Consider the following 19,995-nt stretch of genomic DNA (forward strand, 5'->3'; position numbering starts at 1 on the left):
GGGCCCAGGGAACGATAGCAGGTTCTGGACGAGGAAGAGGAGGGCAGAGAGCAAGGCAGGTCCCTGCAAGGGAGGAAGGGCAGACAGTCACTCCTGGGGATCTCCATGGGTATGTCCTTAGAGAACTTGACGGGGGCTTCATGCTTTGCCAGCCCGGGGCTCTGACTGGGGAGTGCAGAACCGAGGCGTGGGACAGTGACCAAAGAGGTTCCTGTGCCCTTCCCTGAAAGGGACTCCACACCCAAATTGACCCGTTTTCCTTAGCAAGTTCATCCCAGGGCCAAAAGCCTGGATGGCCTGCTTTTTTAGGAGTGGGTCAGAGCAGTGAGGCAAAAGCTCACAGATGTTTTTCCTGGGCCGTGGATGGAGTGGCCCACTCAAGGCATTTTAATTCCAAATAGGCTTTGACTCAGCCTCCTGGAACACATGGGAGCCCTCGTAACGTGGAAGAGCGGGGAAAACCCCCAAACTCCAGGGAAACGTGCGTCGGTGTGCTGCTGACTTGGGTGGAGACGGTGTCCTGGCTTCAGGCGTGCCAGCGATACCAGGGTTTTTGGCCTCGCTCCTCCACAACTGCCTCCTTCCTGAGGGACGTTTCCTGAAACAACTGGTGCCACTATGCAATCTCCTGCTCCTGCCTTTAAAGCTGTTGCCTTTCTGCTGCTGGTCCAGGGCCTGCGTGACTCAGTGCAGCCCAAACTGTTTCAGGTTGCAAGGGATCTCTGGCGGCCCTCTGGGCCAACGCCCCGTTCCAATCAGGCCAAACTTCCCAGCGACATCAGGAGGCTCAGGGCCTTGCCCGGCCAGCTTCTGAACGCTGCAATGAAGGGAGACGCCACTCTCCCATGGGCAGCCTCTTCCAGGGCTGTGCCGTGCTCCCTGTGACTTGTTCTTCCAAAGAGACAGTTGACATCTCCCTGGTTGCACCTGGAACTGTGCCCCTTGCTGTTTTGCTGTGCACCTCTGAGGAGAGCTTGGCTCTGCCTTTTCCATAACCCGCTGTAGCTGGTGGGAGACGGCAGTGTGATCCCCTCCTCCCCTCCTTGCCTTCTCCCCTCCAGGCGCCACAAAAACAATGCCTTCAACCTTCCTCATATGGCCTGTGCTGCAGGCCTGACCCTCAGCCTCTTCCTCTGCCACTAGCTCTCTCCAGGTTGTTGCCATTGCACTTGTCCTGAGGGAACAGAACCCAGTCTGGCCTGCTGTACAAACCTGCTGAAAGGCCCCTCTGTCCCACTGTCCAGGTCGCCCATAAAAAGCCTAAAGCTTTTTGGCATCTGGACTGATCCCTGAGGGAGGCCACTAGGAAGCAGTCGCCAGATGGCCCTTTTTCCCACTGAGTAAAGGCCTTTGAGCCCAACGGTCCACCCCATTTTCCCCTCACATTAGCGTCGTCAGGCTCCAGGCCGTAACTCACCGGTCTGGCTCGAAGGATGCTGTGAGAGACAAGGCCTTGACAAAGGCCTTGCTAGGCTCAAGGTGAACAGCGGTAGCAACAGCATTTGCAGCGGTAAAAGCTCTTCTTTATGTCCTTGATGTGCCCTGCCAGTTCCAACGCAGGCCAAGCTTTGCCTTTCCTACCACCATTGCGGTATGCCTGGACAGTGAGGCTCTATTTGTGCTTTCTCGCCTGTCCCTGTTTTCACCTCCTGTGCTAAGCAGTCATCCCTGACTCCCTCCACAAGCCCCCAGGGGTTACCTGAGTCCCAGCATGTTGCCCTCGTGGCAGAGGCTGGGGAGCTGGACTTCCCCATGAGGAAAGGGAGTCTGTGACCTGGAAACCTCCTTGGGCTGCTACAGAAGATTTTGTCCACTTCTCATCATGAGCGGGTTGTCTCTACCACAGCGTCACTTCCCGCTGCACTGAGGAGGAGGGGGACAAGGGCTCACAGGGCAGACATGCAGGAGGGTCAGAGGCCTTGAGCCAGCGATGGCTGGGAGAACAGGGCCCAGCCTGCATTTGCTACAGGGGCTCGCAGGGCCGGCCAGGAATATGGCAAAGCTACAGCAAAGCCAGGAACTGTGGAGCCTGTTTGGAGACTGTGGGACGGGGCCTGGTTGCCAAGGGCCCTGCCCTTGCCTGGGCTGTGCTTGCTCGCAGCTCCCAGCAGGGAAGCCGTGGCTTGCGTGCAGGCTGAGGTGGTAGAGCCTGTTGGTGAGGGCGAAGGAAGAGGTAGCTGGTGTGTGGGCCAGCTGTTTGTGGCTGTGGCTGCTGGCTGCCTGTCCCATGCACACGCCAGAGCGGGGAGCAGCCAGGAAGAGGAGGCAAAAAGCAAAAGCAAGAGGGACAAGGCTGGGCGTGCAGACGTGAGCATGGGGAGTCCAGCAGTGGTGTGCATGATGCAGGGGGTGTAGCTCAGTGGGAGAGCATTTGACTGCAGATCAAGAGGTCCCTGGTTCAACTCCAGGTGCCCCCTCCACTGCTGCTTTTCTTCCTGGAGCTTCTCCTGTGCCTTGGCGGCCTGCTTCCCCATCCCTCAGTGGGAAGGCTGTGGGGGACAGACAGCCCAGCATGGACCTGTCTCGGCTTCTCGTTCTCTGGGCTCTCGCCTCATGACACCCTTGGGGTTTCCCCTTTCCTTAAGGTGCTGCACCTCCCAGGGAGGGCAAGAGCAGCCCCTCTTCCTTCCCAGGGGCTGTGCTGCCACTGCTCTGTCGGGAGCTGGAGGGCATGAGCTGAGAGAAACCCACCGGGAAACCTCCTGCCCTTGTCTAGCACACAGGTCAGGGTCTGTGACACAAGAGGGAAGGTCTACCAATGTCACCGGTTAACGCTGAGTCTGGCTTCCACCGGCTTTTTTCCCATAAAGTGGAGCTTAAAGGCTAAACAGGCTAAACGCACCCTTTGTCATCTCATCCTTTCGCACCTGGGAAAGGTGTGTTGTGCCTGCCAGGACTGCAGGAAGTTGGGGGGGGGGGAGGAGCGAGCAGAGCCGTAGAGGGAGGGTGGGTGTTTTGCTGTGTGACCGGGCTTGACGTGCTGCTGTGCTGCTGTGCTGCTGTGCAGCTGCGCAGCTGGAGGGACCCTCCGTACCCGCAGGGCTGGTCTGGAGCGTGGCCTTTCCAGGCAGCCCAAAAGGAGATGGCGCCCCGTAGTTGGCAGGATTCGAACCTGCGCGGGGAAACCCCAATGGATTTCTAGTCCATCGCCTTCACCACTCGGCCACAACTACCTGCCCCAAACTGCTCTGCAGCAGTGAGCGGGTGCCCTGTGCTGTGGCACCTGGCTCCCGGGGAGTTTGAGGGCCAGGCTGTGCTGGGGCATGTCCTTTCCACTCTGTGGACACCACACAGTCAGGCACCAGAGGCCCCTGCAGCCAGTGCTGGAGAGGCCTTGAGAGACATGGTGCCAGGGCGATGGCTGCAGCTCCCAGTGCCTGGTTGTCAGGCTGGCCTCTGGGATATGCTGATGCTGGAGGATGGTTTCACTCTCCCTCCGGCATCCCCATGGCGGGAGGGGAGAAAAGGAAGGGAGCAGTGTGAGGCATCCAGTGATGGTGGAGAGGAAATGTGTCAGGTGTATAAGAAGGAAGAGAAAGCAGAGAGCCCAGGAGTAAGTAGTAGGAGTGGAAGGGGAAAGACTGCAAGGAAGCCATGGCCCAGCTCCGGCCTCCCCCCCCCCACCCCAGGTGTGAGGGTTTTGAGGTGATGGGGAAGAGCCTGGAGAGACTGTGAGAGGAGGAAATGTGTGTGCAGGGGGGCTGGAAGGAGGAGGCAGAGCCAGTTCATGAGCTGTGGGGAGCAGGAGGCACGCCTGGGTCCGCATGTGCTGGTGGTGCAATGGTGAGCGTAGCTGCCTTCCAAGCAGTGCAGGACAGGTTTTGTTCCCAGACAACACGGACAAAACGTTCTTCTTCCAGGTGCCTGCAGAGGCCCTTCCACCTCCTTCAGGGAAGTTCCTGCTGGAACACAGCTCAGCTTTCTCCAGCAAGCTCTCATCCCCTGAGGGGAGCCACTCCCCTTGTTGCAGCCTCCCTGCATGCGCAGGCAAGAGAGCATCAGGCGGAGAGCCTAAGGGAGCTGGCCCCTGACCTGCCACCATGGTGCCTGTGTCAAGGGGTCCGGTGGCCTCCCTGGTCCCCCACTTGCGTGGGGAGGGTTAATGTTGGGCATGTTTTGGGGGAGCAACGTCATGCAAGGCTGGCAGTGCTAGCGCAAACTAGCTTCTCCCACAGGGGCTCCTTTGTGTTTGTGAAAATGAGTGTTTTGTTTTGTTTTAACCCCGTACCAGGAAAAATGTTCGTTCCCCTTAGGCTGCAAGCATTTGCAGGGGGTCGAGGTGGGGCTAAGCTTTGGCAGATCACTTTAAAAAGCATGGGGACACTTTGGTGGAGAAAAATGAAAGCGGGACTGGTGGCATCAGTGGCATCCGTGGGGGAGCTCGACCCAATGGGCTGTGAAAGAGGGATAGAGTGGATGCTTGTGCTCAGTGTGGAGCAGACACCAGCTCTCCTTCAATTCCAAAAGTAACCATACCAGTCATCCCGTGTAAAGGCCAGATTTCCTAGGTAACGGTGCCGGGAATACCAGTGTTGGGTACAGATGCCGCACAACTGGGGCCACTGTGGGAAAAGCAATTAGAGGTATTTTATCTGGGAGGAGCCTGGGGTTGGAAAGGGAGGGCAAAGGCCAGCAGAAGGAAAGGTCTGGAAATGATAAAAGGGATAATGAGGTTTGCAGAGCATGTGATCAGCGCTGTCTGGGGTGACCTGCCAGGCAGCCCTGTGCTTGATCAACACAGCCTAAACCTGTGGACCACAAGCTAAACCTGCTGTTTTGCCCATACCATGCATGCCAAATCTGCTTCCACGGTCTTGAGGGCCACCAGAAGACAGGGACAGCGAGCGTTCTTTCCCTGGGGGAATGAACGGGAATGGGGGAACCCCGGGAACGGGGTGGATCAGTCATGCTCGTATCACTGTGTCCATGCGTTTTGCAGGCCTGACAGCACGGACGTTTCACCATCACTTCCTAACAATCACGAGGACAGCAGTTGGAATCCTGCACCCACAAAATGAATACCCCAAAAGACACTGAGAGGCTGAACAGAGTGCACAGAAAGCAGGTCTCCTTGCAGCCTCCCCAGGAGCACGAGCCAGTAGGTGGGGATGGTGAGAGCTGCTTTCCCAGAGGATAAGGGACCTGGGTCCTCTCACCTCACCTCTGCACCCTTTCCCAGATCTTTCCCAGCTGAAGGACTTCTCTGGCAAGTCCTGGCCCTGCCTGCATTTTACTTGTTGCTGCTCATCCCCTCACACCCACACCCCAGCAGTCAATCTTTTATGTTACCTGCTTTTAGTCAGAGAGGAGACATGTAACCAGCAAAGAGGAACACTTTCACCTGAGCAGGCACTTGAGCCCTGCACCCCCAGAGAACCAGCCAGGGGCTCTGCCAGCTGAGCTTCCGAGCCACACAGGTGGGCTAGGAGGTGATGCTCAGAACAGGGCAGTGAGGATCCCAGCACTGATGAGCAGATCCCAGGCTTATGGGATAACGTCTACGGAGGGAGGAGAGGTAAATACCAGCATCAACAGTTAATTCTCCGTCCAGGATTTACAGCGCACGGAGCCTGGAGAGAGACTTCCTTTCCTCCTTCCACTGTTTCTGCCCAGAAGGGGTTTCTAGTCCCTGGGGGTGAAGTAAAACTCAGAGCAGGCGGTGTCCCCTGCACACAGCCAGGCCCTGTGCTCTGACTGGGGCAGTCAAGCACATTCTGATCACTTGGCTTGTGCAGAGCAAACTGGAACTAGCTGGGTGTTACCACACATATGAAACAGCTGAGCTCAGAATGAGAAAGAGAAGTCGGTGTTCTTGGGCTCTCACTCTAGTGACCATCTGCTCACTTCCGTTTGACTCTGCACCTGTTCAAAGAGAAAGCCAGGAGCAAAGGCATTTCTCCAAAGGCCCTTTCCTGCACTCAGTCCTTTCCCCAGGGCAGGCAGTGAGGTGGCATTGTTGCGCGAACAGGAAACTTTCGCACAGCAGCTCCGTCTCCTGTGAATAACCACACACACACACGCACCCACCCCGCTGCCATCCCTCCCACCATCCCCCGCGAGGACAGCATTATATCTCAAACCCTGACTATGACTTGTACAGTAAATACATGAAATACAGGGTGTCCACTTAAGAGAGCAACAGCACAAAGAATGAGGTAGTCATAGTTAAATCTAGCTTGGAAGGCAGCTTACAGGTCTGTAGTCCAACCTCCAGTTCCGGGCAGGGCTGACTGCAGAGTTACTTGAGGCTGCCTGTGGCCTTGTCCAGTTGAGGTCTGAAAACCCCAGTGAGGGAGAATCCGCCTGTTCCAGGAGGAAGCCACACCCACCATGCTTTTTTTCCCTCTTCTGATATCAAATCAGAATTTCCCTTGTTGCAGCTTGTTCCCATTGTCTCTTGTCCTTTCCTTGTGCACCTGTAAGAAGGAGGCGGCCTCTGTCTTCCCGAGGGTTCAGCCAGTAGATCTGGCCCGAGGAGCTGAACTCCCCTTGCTCTTTCACCGCAAGCTGTGGCATGTGGGGAGCTGTGGGTCTGTCTGTGGGACACAGACTGGAGAGCACAGCATGCAGAGAAGGATTTCCAGGAGGAAAGTTCCGGCTGTAGAGTGTCTGCCTCCAATGAGGGGAAGGAAAAGGGACCCCCAGAGAAGCCTGTCAGGAGTGGGATTCGAACCCACGTCTCCCAGGGAGACTGCAACCTTAATGCAGCGCCTTAGACCGCTCGGCCATCCTGACCCATCTGTTAGCTCTTTTGTCATTTGGTAGGCCAGTCTCTGTGCACAGGAGATGGCCTCTCTTTGGGCATGGAGGCTGCCTGTCCTTCCTCAGGCAGGTGCAGACCCCAGAAGACTGGGGCACCGCTCCACTCCTCCCGTGGCTTTACCATCTGGAAGGCAGCTCCTACCCTGAAGGCTGTCCCCTCAGGAGCCTGTCTCTGGCTTGTTCCCATCTCTGAGAGGTGAGACCTGCTGTCAGCGAGTGCGAGGGGGCAGTGAGAAGCAAGACTGCCGACCCAGCCATGGCCCCGCCATGGCCCAGCAGTGCTCGGCATTTGCCTTATGCTTGCAACAGGGCTGGGCTCCAGTGCTGCAGCCACCTGAGCTGGCCATGTGCCACATGCCACTGGAAGGGCCATGAACAAGGCACTTTGCTGCAATTCCTGAAATGGTGAGTCCTGCTATTGCAGTGCAAACCCAGGACAAGCCCGTGGCACCACGTTATAGCTGAGCCAGTCCCACAGGTAGCTGCTGCTGAAAGGGTTGGCCATGCTTTCTGCACCAGGAGGTGCAGGTGCCTTCTCCCAGTGGAAGGTAATAGCAGGTAATAAAATCTAATGCCCCTTCTGATGCTGACAGCCTCAAGCTGATACAGAATTGGATGCACCTCCAGTCAGGACACGGCTCAATGCAAAGATCCTGTCTGTGGTGACACTCGCAGGTATTATGGTCTTTAGATTTATCATAGATTTACTTCATTTTATTTTATTAGAAATACTGTGCTGTAGAAGGAAAAACATGTTGGTTCACTTCAAGATAAAGACAAGGACATGATGGTGGCATCATTGCTGATGGCAGGTGGGTGCCACCTCCAAGCTCTTCTGTTACAGTTAGCTGCTGTTGGAGGGTGGTTTCACTCGCACCTCCGGCATCCCCATGGCGGGAGGGGAGAAAAGGAAGGGAGCAGTGTGAGGCATCCAGTGATGGTGGAGAGGAAATGTGTCAGGTGTATAAGAAGGAAGAGAAAGCAGAGAGAAAGCACGGCCCCCCCCCACCCCCACCCCAGGTGTGAGGGTTTTGAGGTGATGAGGAAGAGCCTGGAGAGACTGTGAGAGGAGGAAATGTGTGTGCAGGGGGGCTGGAAGGAGGAGGCAGAGCCAGTTCATGAGCTGTGGGGAGCAGGAGGCACGCCTGGGTCCGCATGTGCTGGTGGTGCAATGGTGAGCGTAGCTGCCTTCCAAGCAGTGCAGGACAGGTTTTGTTCCCAGACAACACGGACAAAACGTTCTTCTTCCAGGTGCCTGCAGAGGCCCTTCCACCTCCTTCAGGGAAGTTCCTGCTGGAACACAGCTCAGCTTTCTCCAGCAAGCTCTCATCCCCTGAGGGGAGCCACTCCCCTTGTTGCAGCCTCCCTGCATGCGCAGGCAAGAGAGCATCAGGCGGAGAGCCTAAGGGAGCTGGCCCCTGACCTGCCACCATGGTGCCTGTGTCAAGGGGTCCGGTGGCCTCCCTGGTCCCCCACTTGCGTGGGGAGGGTTAATGTTGGGCATGTTTTGGGGGAGCAACGTCATGCAAGGCTGGCAGTGCTAGCGCAAACTAGCTTCTCCCACAGGGGCTCCTTTGTGTTTGTGAAAATGAGTGTTTTGTTTTGTTTTAACCCCGTACCAGGAAAAATGTTCGTTCCCCTTAGGCTGCAAGCATTTGCAGGGGGTCGAGGTGGGGCTAAGCTTTGGCAGATCACTTTAAAAAGCATGGGGACACTTTGGTGGAGAAAAATGAAAGCGGGACTGGTGGCATCAGTGGCATCCGTGGGGGAGCTCGACCCAATGGGCTGTGAAAGAGGGATAGAGTGGATGCTTGTGCTCAGTGTGGAGCAGACACCAGCTCTCCTTCAATTCCAAAAGTAACCATACCAGTCATCCCGTGTAAAGGCCAGATTTCCTAGGTAACGGTGCCGGGAATACCAGTGTTGGGTACAGATGCCGCACAACTGGGGCCACTGTGGGAAAAGCAATTAGAGGTATTTTATCTGGGAGGAGCCTGGGGTTGGAAAGGGAGGGCAAAGGCCAGCAGAAGGAAAGGTCTGGAAATGATAAAAGGGATAATGAGGTTTGCAGAGCATGTGATCAGCGCTGTCTGGGGTGACCTGCCAGGCAGCCCTGTGCTTGATCAACACAGCCTAAACCTGTGGACCACAAGCTAAACCTGCTGTTTTGCCCATACCATGCATGCCAAATCTGCTTCCACGGTCTTGAGGGCCACCAGAAGACAGGGACAGCGAGCGTTCTTTCCCTGGGGGAATGAACGGGAATGGGGGAACCCTGGGAACGGGGTGGATCTCTCATGTGCCCCCACCCCCTGCCTGGCTCTGGGTTTTCCTGTGTGGCCATCCCCTCCCCACACAGCTTGGGGTGCAAATGGAGCCTGTGGGCACATCTCCCTTCTTGCACTGTAAAGGAACACTGCCAAGGCCCCCTCCCCACCTCCTGCCCCCGCCCACCCATGCGCGCGCGCACACACACACGCACACGCTTGCAGAGACTGTACAGGCAAGCTTGGCTCAACGAGAGCGATTATCACTAGCGACTCCTGAAACGGTGAGCCCTGCTATTACGGGATAAGGCCATGCTACGGCTGTGCCAGTCCCACAAGTAGCTGCTGCTGAAAGGGATGGCCACATGCCCCTCTGTCCCAATCCCACCTTGTCCCTCACGCTGGCTCTGACACTCTCCTGACAGGGAGCTGGTGTAGAGGGTGATGCTGGTTGGGAACCATTGATTTACGTGGGGAGTTACTTTCTCCCGGTGCAGCTCCGTGAAGCTGCACTCATCATGGGCCCACATAAGCACCGGAGAAAGCACGAGGGAAGCAGAGAGAGGACATGGCCAGAAACAGAGCGGCTTTCGCCTCTGCAGGGCGCTTTCCTGTCCAGCTGGCTTTTCTGCAGGGCCAAACACCGTGCGCTGGGTGAGCAAGCGAGTGAGCCACGCTTTCAGACAAGCCCTGACTTGCGCATGCACAAAATATGCTCTGCTAGCCTCAAACATCTCCGCAAGCCGACAGGAAACTGAGGGCTTACTGACCTCCTGCTGCCTCAGGATGTGGGTCTGGGTGCCCCCCTGGTTATGCAAGTGGGAGGCCACCGGACCCCTTGACACAGGCACCATGGTGGCAGGTCAGGGGCCAGCTCCGTTAGGCTCTCTGCAGCTGAATTTACAACAGCTGGAGCACTGCAGGCCACTCTGCAGAACCAAGAAATGGAGGGGAACAGCTTCCAAAAAGTGGCTTTTTGTGTGGTATCTGTCACTGTTTTCCTGTACTGCAGACAAAACCAAGGTGGAAAGAGAGGGGCACCTTCAGAGCTTCTTTAAAAGCTTTTCACCATTCAGACCCCGTGCTGCTCCAGCCTCTTAGAGGAGGAGCCTGAGTGTCCGGGAGCAGCAAGCGCCGGCTGATCCCTAAGGGATGGGGAGCCGGGTGCGATAACACGACTGGCTGGGCAAGGACCTTGCCTGCCAGGGTCCCTTCCCACCGCCACCAAGCCAGGCAAACAGGGCAGGCCTGGAGATGCTAGCGAGGCTCAGCAAAGAGTACAGATCACCAGGGAAGTTCACCTGGTGATGAGGCAGGTCCGAGGTCAAGCTGGGAAGTAAATCTGCAGCTCAGGGTCAGGGTCAGAATTGGGTCTGGCAAGGGTGGTGAGGGTCAGACGCAGTCCAGTGATCACCAGGCAGGTCCATGGTGAAAAGGCAGGTCTGAGGTCAGGCTGGGACGTCAGACCGCGGGTCAGTGTCCAGATCAATGGGGTCCATGGCTAGGCAGGGACATGGCCGTGACAGAGCCAGAGACTAGTACTCCCACAACATAGCGCAGCCAGAGGAAAGGCCTAGGGCTGAGCTTAAATGGGGCTCCTGGGCCCACAGGAAGAGGGTGCATGGTGGTGGGGGGGGGAGGTCCGAGCTGAGGCTGGTCAGGGCACTGAAGCCTATCAGTGCCCTCAGGGCTGTGACAGAGGGGGTCCCTCTCTCTGCTCAGCAGTGCCAGGAGCAGGCAGAAAGAGGGCCCAGCATAGCCCCGTGGTCTCATTGAACAGTCTCCCAAGGCCACCCTCCCACTGCTCTCCAAGAACCCAGAAACTCAGCGCAGTGACTCAGAAAAATCCAGCTCTGCCCTTGGAGAATATAGGTGTCTTTCTCTCCCTGGGAATGGAGAGAAAAGTGTGACTTGGAGCTGTGATTTGATTTCAGCACACCTGAGCTCTGTATTCTTGCTCTGGACAAGCCAACATGCTGTCACGGTGCTCCTGAGTCATGGCAAGAGTACGCATGTCTTTCCCACCGGCAGGCGCCACACAGGCAAGTGTGGGACTCCGGATGGTGTAGCCCATAGAAGAGGGGTTTGCTCTGGGGTGCTCCCCAGGAGTTAGCGAACCCCAGGTGCACCATGGCTGTGGGGTTGCTGCACCCTGGGGGCACACCCTCTAACCACCCCATGATTGACAAGACCACATGAAGGAGAAGTGACACCGCAGACCCACACCACAAACATCTAGGGGCTGTGGAGCCATCCCCCACAGAACGACCTGTTACTGGGCGTACCGTTACCAACAATTGCTACCCATGCTGGGTACGAGGGCTGGGCTGGGCACGAGGTTACCTGTTGGTATGCACTCTGCTATTGACTAGAGCCATACAGCTTTTGTATACCTGTGGGCTGGCGTTGTTTCGACTGGGTGTAAAAGAGAGGAAGCCCCATGGGTTTGTTGCGGACTTGGACCCATGGTCCGCTGGCCTGCAGACCCGAGGACCCACCCGTCAGTGGGGATGCCCCTAATGTCAACAGCGTGGTGAGGAGAATCCGGGGAAAACTGTACCGGAGGGGTGGCCCGTGAGGGGCGAGAGCGGTCACCGTACCACCGTGCACCCGTGATTTAACCGTACAGCTCTGATAAGTATATGTACTTTCAGTTCTGTTATATTTCTCGCTATACTACACTGCACTTTTAGCTTTGTTATAACCTCCCATCTCTAATAAATTCTCACCCTTGACAAATGACAATCTCCCCGGTTCAGCGCAGCTAACTCGGGAATCCGAAAGAATCCCAGACACCCCTCTAGTGGCGCGTCACACCCACGCGCTTTGAAGGCTGATGAACTGAGAAGCCAAAGACTTTGCCCGCAATGCCGCCCCATGGCCAGTTCCTGGGGAAGCAAGAGGGCTTCCTTCTGCCTTGGTTGGGGACTGGAGGGCTGCGTAGGGAGGGCTCTACCACAGTAACCCCCGGAGGGAGGCTGTGGCAGTCTGAAGGAGTGTGTGTGGGGGGGGAAGGGGCTGGGGAGTCAAAGAGAAAGGACAGGACATGAGCCAAGCGCTGAGCAACGACTGAGCTCCAGTTCCTGTGGGGAAGAGGCTCACTTGCTGCCGTGGTGCAGAGGAGGGAGGAGAGTGCAGCGCTCTCTGGGAGCTGGGAATTCGTGGAACGAGACAGACTGGAAGGGATCTCCGGAGGCCTCTAATTCAACTGCCCGCTCAAAGCAGGACTAGTGCCAAAGCTGGAGCCAGTCGCTCAGTGCCTGGCCCTGACACATTTTGAATTTGCTCTCCACGGAAGGAGAGTCCAAACTTCTCTGGGCACCTGCTCCACACGGCTTCAATGCTCACTGAGTTAACTGGCTGCACCGCTGGTGTTGGCAGCAGGGTTTTGGTTTCTATGACCGTGGGACCCTGTTTGAAGATCTGATGGAGAGAGCTGATGGAGAGAGCTGGGATCCACCTCACCAAGTGGGGCATGCGTGTCTTTGCCAACAGGTTGACCAGCCTGGCAAGGAGGGCTTTAAACTAGGCAAGATGGGGGAAGGGGAGTGTTATAGAGACAGGATAGTCAGTAAAACACTGCTCACGTCAGGATGCCTCCAGCGGGTGCATGCAGCCAGGGGCACAGCGCGGGACATGGCTATGGAGCATCCTCTTGCACCTCTCCTGAGAAGCCTGCATGCCCCATTTGGCTCTCTGAAATGCCTGTACACCAATGCACGCGGCATGGGGAATCAGCAGGAAGAATTAGAGATCTGTGTGCGGTTGCAGGGCCAGGATCTCGTTGCAGTTACAGAGACGTGGTGCGATAGCTCACGTGACTGGAATGCTGTCATGGATGGCTATGCACTTTTTAGGAAAGACAGGCTAGGAAGGCGAGGTGCTGTGGAGTTACTCTTTATGTGAGGGAGCAACTAGAATGTCTGGAGCTCTGCCTCGGGGTGGATGAAGAGCAAGCTGAGAGCTTATGGGTAAGGATTAAAGGGCAGGCTAACATGGGTGACACTGTTGTGGGGGTTTACTACAGGCCACCTGATCAGGAAGAAGTAGTCAATGGGGCCTTCTACAGACAGCTGGAAGTAGCCTCACGATCAGAGGCCCTGGTTCTCCCGGGAGACTTCAACCACCCTGACATCTGCTGGGAAGAGAGCACAGCTAGGCACAAACAGTCGAGGAGGGTCCTGCAGAGCACTGATGATAACTTCTTGACACAGGTGGTGGAGACGCCAACAAGGAGAGGTGTGCTGCTTGACCTTGTGCTAACAAACAAAGGAGGCCTGGTTGGATCTGTGAAGGCTGGGGGTAGCCTTGGCTGTAGTGGAGTTCAGGCTCCTACGAGGAGGAAGCAGGGCAATAAGTAATATAAGTCAGATCACAACCCTGGACTTCAGGAGAGCTAACTTTGGCCTCTTCAGGGACCTCCTCAGGGGAATCTCATGGGGTAGGGCCCTAGCAGGAAGAGGGGTCCAGGAGAGCCGGTTAATATTCAAGCATCGTTTCCTCCAGGCTCAAGACGGGTGCATCCCTCTTGAGTAGGAAGTCCAGCAAAGTGGGCAGGAGACCTGCATGGATGAGCAAGGAGCTCCTGGCAGAACTCCAACAGAAGAAGGAAGTCTACAGAATGTGGAAAAGGGGACAGGCCACTTGGGAGGAATACAGGGACGCTGTCAGAGTGTGCAGGGATGCGACGAGGAAGGCTAAGGCCCAGTTGGAATGAAATCTGGCAAGGGATGCCAAGGACAACCAGAAGGGCTTCTTCAACTACATCCTGGAGGTCCTCACTGAGCATGTGGAGGACAAGGAGGTGATCAGGAGTAGTCAGCACGGGTTCACCAAAGGGAAATCATGCTTGACCTTCTCTGATGGCCTGACTGGCTGGGTAGATGAGGGCAGAGCATCCCCATGGACGCTGTCTCCCTGCACTTCAGCAAGGCTTCTGACACTGTCTCCCATCACTTTCTCATAGGTAAACTCAGCAAGTGTGGATTGGATGAGTGGACAGTGAGGTGGCCTGAGGACTGGCTGGATGGCCGAGCTCAGAGGGTTGTGGTCAGTGGCACAGAGGCCTGTAGCTCACGCTGTCCCGCAGGGGTCAGTCCTGGGTCCAGTCCTGTTCAACATATTCATCGATGACCTGGACGAAGGCACAGAGTGCACCCGCAGCAAGTTTACTGAGGATACTAAACTGTGGGGGAGTGGCTGACACACCAGAAGGCAGTGCTGCCGTTCCGAGGGACCAGGACAGGCTGGAGAGCTGGGCGGAGAGGAACCTCCTGAAGTTCAACAAAGGCAAGGGCAGGGTCCTGCCATCAGGAAGCTGTGGATTTAGCTCCCTGAAGGGAAGGGAGAAACAGCTTTGTGCCCAGGACACCCACACTCTTGTGGGGGGACCTCTCTGTGGTCCACTGCCTGTGAACCACAGCAGTCTCTGCCCCTCGGGGGCACTTTTGGAGGCCTGGATGCTAAGAAAGCAAAGGAGAAGGTGGGAGAAGATGCTGAGAAAGCAAAGGAGAACGCAGGAGGAGCACAGACAAGGGGCTGAGGAGTGGCACAGCCACCAACCAGCCCTGGCCAGAGACCTGGAGCGCAGCACTGCGGGGAGTGCTGGTGCACGTGCCCAAAGTGAGAGGCCCCACCTCTCAGGGAGCGGGGTGGGGCAAAAGGGCCATAGCAGAGGATGGTTTCGATCCATCGACCTCTGGGTTATGGGCCCAGCACGCTTCCGCTGCGCCACTCTGCTCCCCCCAGCAGCTTTGTGGGGAGATGGCAGGGCCCTCCCTGCCACTCCCAGGCACTGACCGTGCCAGCTCTTGGGCTCGGGGGGTTGCCATTCCTCCTGCCTGGGCCTGGTCCCACAGAGGAAAAAAGTCTCCCCCGGGAAGCCCCAAGGCCGTGGGCCCGGGCTGAAGCCGCCTTGGTTTGCCCTTATGACACCATCTCCTGCCTGGCACAGACCCAGGGGAAAGCGGGGAGTTTGTGTTTGCCCAACTGAGCTGCCTCTGCAGGGGAGGACAGAAACCCCAGAGCCAGGGGGCAGCCTGCCTGCCTGCTTTGTGCTGGGAGCGCTTGCTTCCCAACGAGTGGATGAGTGTCTGATGCTCTCCTAGCCAGGAAAAGGCTCCCCTCCACCTGGAGTCACGTGCCTCTCCTGCACACAGTGCTTTCCTTGTGCAGGCTTGGTGAGCCCTGGGAGCCCCCGGTGGCTTTCTGCCCTGGAGAGGCAGGTTCCACCTCTGCTGGTGACCTGCTGCTGACACACTTCCTCAGAGCCGCTGCCCAGGCCAAGCCTGAAGAGCTGCGCTAGAGTGACCCCTGAGCCCAATGGATGCTCTCTTGCTGCCATCCCAAGGACGTTTTGGGCACCTCCATTTCAGTCCGCAGCAAGGGAAGGAGGAAGCCCCAAACCAAGTCAACCCTGCTGGCCCCTTGCTGCCCCACATGACTGTGTTGTGGCAGGGCACCCTGCCAAGGGGGAAAGCCCCATCACCTGGAAGGACTCAGGGACCCCCAAGCTGTGTGGGGAGGGGATGGCAGGAGTTAAGTGATGTTAGGAAGGAACTGGTGCAGGCTAGAGCAACGATTCCCAGGTGCTTTCCTGGCAGTGCCCTCTTTCCCAGGGCCCTGGACTTCTCTGCCTTGACAAAGCTCTGCTTCAGATGTGCCTTCCAGGCCCACCTGCCGTGCAGGCGTGTCAGGGCTCCTTGGCCTTGCTGGTGAGCTGACTGGCAGCTGTGTCCAACGCGGTGTCCCCACAGCTGTGTTCAACACGGTGTCCAGGCTCTCTGGCCTGGGGCCCAGAGGTGCGCCCCCTCCCCACGGAGCCCATAGTCTTCCTGGGTGGGAAGGAAACCCAGGCCTCCTGCATGTGCAGGAACCAGAGGAGCGCAGAGCTGGGCACTGCTTCCTCTCAGGCTGACGCAAGGGGAAGGAAAAATATCACTGTGGATGCCTTTTCCTGCATAGCGGAGGTGAGCAACTGTCTGGGAGAAAACAGCCTTACCTGTAAGGCAGTGGAGGAATCTGTGAGGGTGTGACCACCTTGAGAGCAGTGGTGCAGAGGGCACAGCGAGCTTAAACCTCGCCTGAAAAATGGGCTTGTTTCCCTCCCTCCCCACTTACAGCTTACGCCAGGCAGCTTTGGGTGCCACTGTTATCGCAGGTGGAGGAAACAAACGCTGCACGGTCCCGTGCAGTGGAGAGACCCGTGAAGGTGCTCTAACTCCATTTCAGTCAGTGAGAGACAAAATTAAGTCGTCCATGTCACTCTTAGGCCCTTGTTGCTCTGATGTGTTGATCCATCTAAATATTGCACGGTGAACCCATGGTTTTCACAAGCTGAGACTGAGAGTAGGCTTGATATTCTTAGGTTATGTGATCAAAGCTCACCCCCCCCACACACAAAGGAGTGCAGGGAGTCATTGGCTGGTTGGGGAACCCGAATAGTACCTTGCCCCAGCTACTCCCAGGCCTATCACAGGAAAGCAATCAGCCCATCAGTGGCTCGTTTCCACAAGCACAGAAGAGTGCCGAGGCACAACGGCAGGTGAGGGAACCCAGACAGCCTGCCTACTGAGAGAAGGGACACCCTGTCTGGGCTCCTCCCCGGGCTTTCCCAGGACAGCATCAACCCCATTGGCCAGGTGTGAAACCCATCACGATGAGTCAACAGGAGTGGATCTCTGGGACACCTTTTGCCCAGAGGGGAGGTTCTGTCTGGAGGTACAGGGCACATTCTGGGATGCAGGGGAAGAGCATTTGGGGATTGCATAAGACGTAACGTGGGATTTTCAGGGGAGGAACCAAAGGCAAAGGAAGGTGATTTGGGGAGGAATAAATGTGGGAAGATAGAGGGATATGAGGACAAAGAGGGGCTGGCTGAGCGTGAATGGGGCTGCTCAGTACGCTTCTCTGGCCGCGTCTTGCCTCTGATCAGCACAGTATGTCCTAGCTTCGTAAATTCCTTTCTGTATTTCCTATTCTGCATGCTTGTGTTTGCGTGGAGGTCTAAGTGCCATGAACCGCAGTCAGACCACGGCGCACAGGGGCCTCTGTGTGTGTGTGGTGCCAGGAGCTGGAGAGAGCAGAATGAGTGAACTTAAGTGTCAGCAATGGGTGGGGCAGGGCAGGGGGGCTGGTAGATCCCTGTGGCTGGAAGACCCCTGTGTCTGCGTTGCCAGCAACTGGAGCAAGTGAGGGTCTGATTGCCAGAAACTGGAACGGGAATGTGGGTCAGAGGGTGCCTGTGCCTGGGGTATGAGCAACTGGAGCGAGCGAGGGTGCGCAAGTGAGTGTGCAATTGCTAGCAGACATCAAGCCAGACTAGCTGGCAAGTAGGTGAAGTGACCTGGGAGCCAGGTATGTGTGTGTGTCTCCAAGGGTGAGAGCACAGGGGAGCTGGCTACTGGGCATGTGAGGGGAGTCCTGGCTGACTGCCAGAGGGACCGTGGGATCCAGGGAGGGTCGACTGGGAGACTCACTTCAGTGTATGTCTGTCTCTCTGTGTGTGTGTGTGTGTGTGTCTCTAAGGTTGAGACCCCAGGGGAGCTGGGTACCAGAGGGACCGGGGGAGTCCCAGCCAACTGCGAGAGGGACCGTGGGGTCGACTGAGAGCTCTGTGTGTGTGTGTAAGGATGAGTGTGAGTGTAAGGGTGCCTGTACTAGCAACTGGAGCGGGGCTGCGGGCTCTGGGGCCTCGTACGTCCATGTGCCAGCAGTTGGGGATGCCAGGAATCCAGGGGCAAGCTACTGGGCGGACTGAGTGTTTAAGCCTCCCTGCTGGAGGAATCCACATTACATAGATGTATATATACGTCCCACTAACAGACCTCTTCCCATGTCAACGCTGTGTGCTAGCAGGGGCTGGGACCAGCTGCCAAGGGCCCTGCCACTGCCTGTGCTGTGTTCACCTGCGGCTCCCAGCTCGTCCTCCCTTGTGGCGCAGCCCTGCCTTTGCTGCCCCCTGACAGCCTGGTGGCTGCCCCTAACACTGCACCAGGCCCAAGGAAGTGACAGAAATGCCTCCTACCCACCCCTGGAGCGGTAGATTGGATTTCAGGCAAAATCAGCCTCTTGACTTGAGTTTTGGTCACCATCCACACAAACCGCCACACCAGCAGACAGCGCTGTTTGTGTGTTTCCTCTTTCCACCATCTCAAAACTTCAGGACCGAGGTCCTTGGGTTCCTTGCAGTCTTTCCTCTTCAGCTCCTACTCTTGTTCTCTCTGCTTTCCCTCCCGTCTTAAAGACCTGACACATTTGCACTCCACCATCACGGGATGCCTCACGGGGCTCCCTTCTCTTCCTCCCCTCCAGCCACAGAGATACCAGAGGGAGAGTCAAACGATGCCCTGGTGTCAGCATATCCCAGGTGTCACCCTGATAACCAGGTGCTGGGGGCTGCTGCTGCAGGTGTCACCCTGATAACCAGGTGCAGGGCGTAACCCTGGGGTTACGCCTCTCAGGGCTTCTCAAACCCTGCATGCAGGCACTTCTCCTTCACAGTGCAGGTCCCAAGCCCAGGGCTTAGAGCCCCCAGCCCTCACAGGCAGACAGGGAGAAAAGACGCTGCACTTTGGGGAGGCAGGTGAAGCTCCAGGATTTCCCCAGCTCTGCTTCCTCCCCAGGGCTGGGCATCTGGTGGCACCTTCTGTCCAGTCCGCCTCACTCCACAGCAGGCACTGGGAGGTAAGTGAGACACTTCCCCTGGAGTCCCAGGTGTGGTGCCTCTGTTGGGGTGTATTGCAGCCCTCATGTTCCTGCCTGCTGCCCACGTCTGAATGCGCTCGTCTGTGGGTCTGTGCGTGCCCAGCTGTGGTGTGTCCAAAGAGTGCAAAGGAGAACTCCCCCCCCCCCCCATCCCCCTAGTGCAGCCTGGCCCTGGAACTCGCAGCAGGCCGGACGACATTGCACAGGGCACGTGATCACTGCTGCTGAGAGGTTTGGGGCAGGAAGCTGTGGCCGAGTGGGGAAGGCGATGGACGTGAAACGCATGGGGGTTTCCCTGCGCAGGTTCGAATCCTGCCAACTATGGGGCACCTGTCCCCTTTTGGGCTGCCTGGAGCGACCAGGCTCCAGCCCTGGACAAAGCCTCACAGCCACAGTCCCTCCAGCTGAACAGCGTGCCCGGTGAACCCTCCATCCCTCTAGTCATCCTCAGCTTCCCCCCAGAGTCGCCAGGGCGCGTGCAAACCCCCTCTCTCCTTTCCCAGCCACACAGGCTCACACCTTTCCTGACAGAGACATGCTCTCCTCTGGGGACGGATGGATTTTCTTCTCAGGGGCATGTTTTTCCCACGGGGCCAGAGCTGAGATGCACGTGCTTCTGTGATGGGAAGGGAGGCGTCCTATGTGGAAACTTCTGCAAGTTTTTGCAGCATCAGGAGAAGAGGCAGGGGCAGGGCAATGCTGCTTCCTATTCTTTTTCCTTCTGCTGCATCTTTCTCCCCTCTCAGACTCCCGGGATAGTCTTGAAAGCTCAGCGAGGGTCAGAGAGTGCCTGGGACGAGCAGGAGGCAGGCATAGGTCTGCATGCGTTGGTGGTATAGTGGTGAGCATAGCTGCCTTCCAAGCAGTTGACCCGGGTTCGATTCCTGGCCAACGCACGCACGCTTTTCTTCTCCCAGGTGCCTGCAGAGGCCCTTCCACCTCCTGCCAGAAAAGAGCCCAGGTTTCCCCAACAGGTTCATGTTCCCTCGGGGAGCCACTCCCCTTGCTGCATGCACAGGCAGGGTGAGGCACCCCACAGAGCCCAGGAGAGACAGGGGCCCCCTCCTCCTTCAGCAATGCCTGCCTTGGCCAAAGCAGCAGGTCTGTCACCGAGCACAGCTTCCAGGCTGCTTGCCCTGCCCCCCGAGGCATAGCCCTGCAGAAGGAAGCGCCCCAGAATGAAGGTGCTACCTCCTTTGCTAGAAGCATGACAGGCTTCTGCAAAGGGCTCTGCTGCTCTCCTGAAGGGCCCGCTTCTGAC

At 57.1% G+C, this 19,995-nt stretch overlaps 5 non-coding genes across 5 annotated transcripts; 2 read left to right on the plus strand and 3 right to left on the minus strand.

Annotated features, from left to right (window-relative positions):
- Positions 1-2,345: 2,345 nt before the first annotated feature.
- Positions 2,346-2,417, plus strand: TRNAC-GCA (transfer RNA cysteine (anticodon GCA)). The gene has a single exon. It is a non-coding gene; the product is annotated as a tRNA-Cys (tRNA).
- Positions 2,418-3,091: 674 nt separating this feature from the next.
- TRNAS-AGA (transfer RNA serine (anticodon AGA)) lies at positions 3,092-3,173 on the minus strand. Its single transcript has one exon. It is a non-coding gene; the product is annotated as a tRNA-Ser (tRNA).
- A 3,479-nt stretch (positions 3,174-6,652) lies between these two features.
- On the minus strand, positions 6,653-6,735 carry TRNAL-AAG (transfer RNA leucine (anticodon AAG)). Its single transcript has one exon. It is a non-coding gene; the product is annotated as a tRNA-Leu (tRNA).
- Positions 6,736-14,697: 7,962 nt separating this feature from the next.
- On the minus strand, positions 14,698-14,769 carry TRNAM-CAU (transfer RNA methionine (anticodon CAU)). The gene has a single exon. It is a non-coding gene; the product is annotated as a tRNA-Met (tRNA).
- Positions 14,770-19,558: 4,789 nt separating this feature from the next.
- Positions 19,559-19,630, plus strand: TRNAG-UCC (transfer RNA glycine (anticodon UCC)). The gene has a single exon. It is a non-coding gene; the product is annotated as a tRNA-Gly (tRNA).
- The last annotated feature ends 365 nt before the right edge of the window (positions 19,631-19,995 follow it).

This window comes from Struthio camelus, chromosome 12, assembly GCF_040807025.1.
Source record: "Struthio camelus isolate bStrCam1 chromosome 12, bStrCam1.hap1, whole genome shotgun sequence".
In the NCBI taxonomy this organism is placed as follows: domain Eukaryota; kingdom Metazoa; phylum Chordata; class Aves; order Struthioniformes; family Struthionidae; genus Struthio; species Struthio camelus.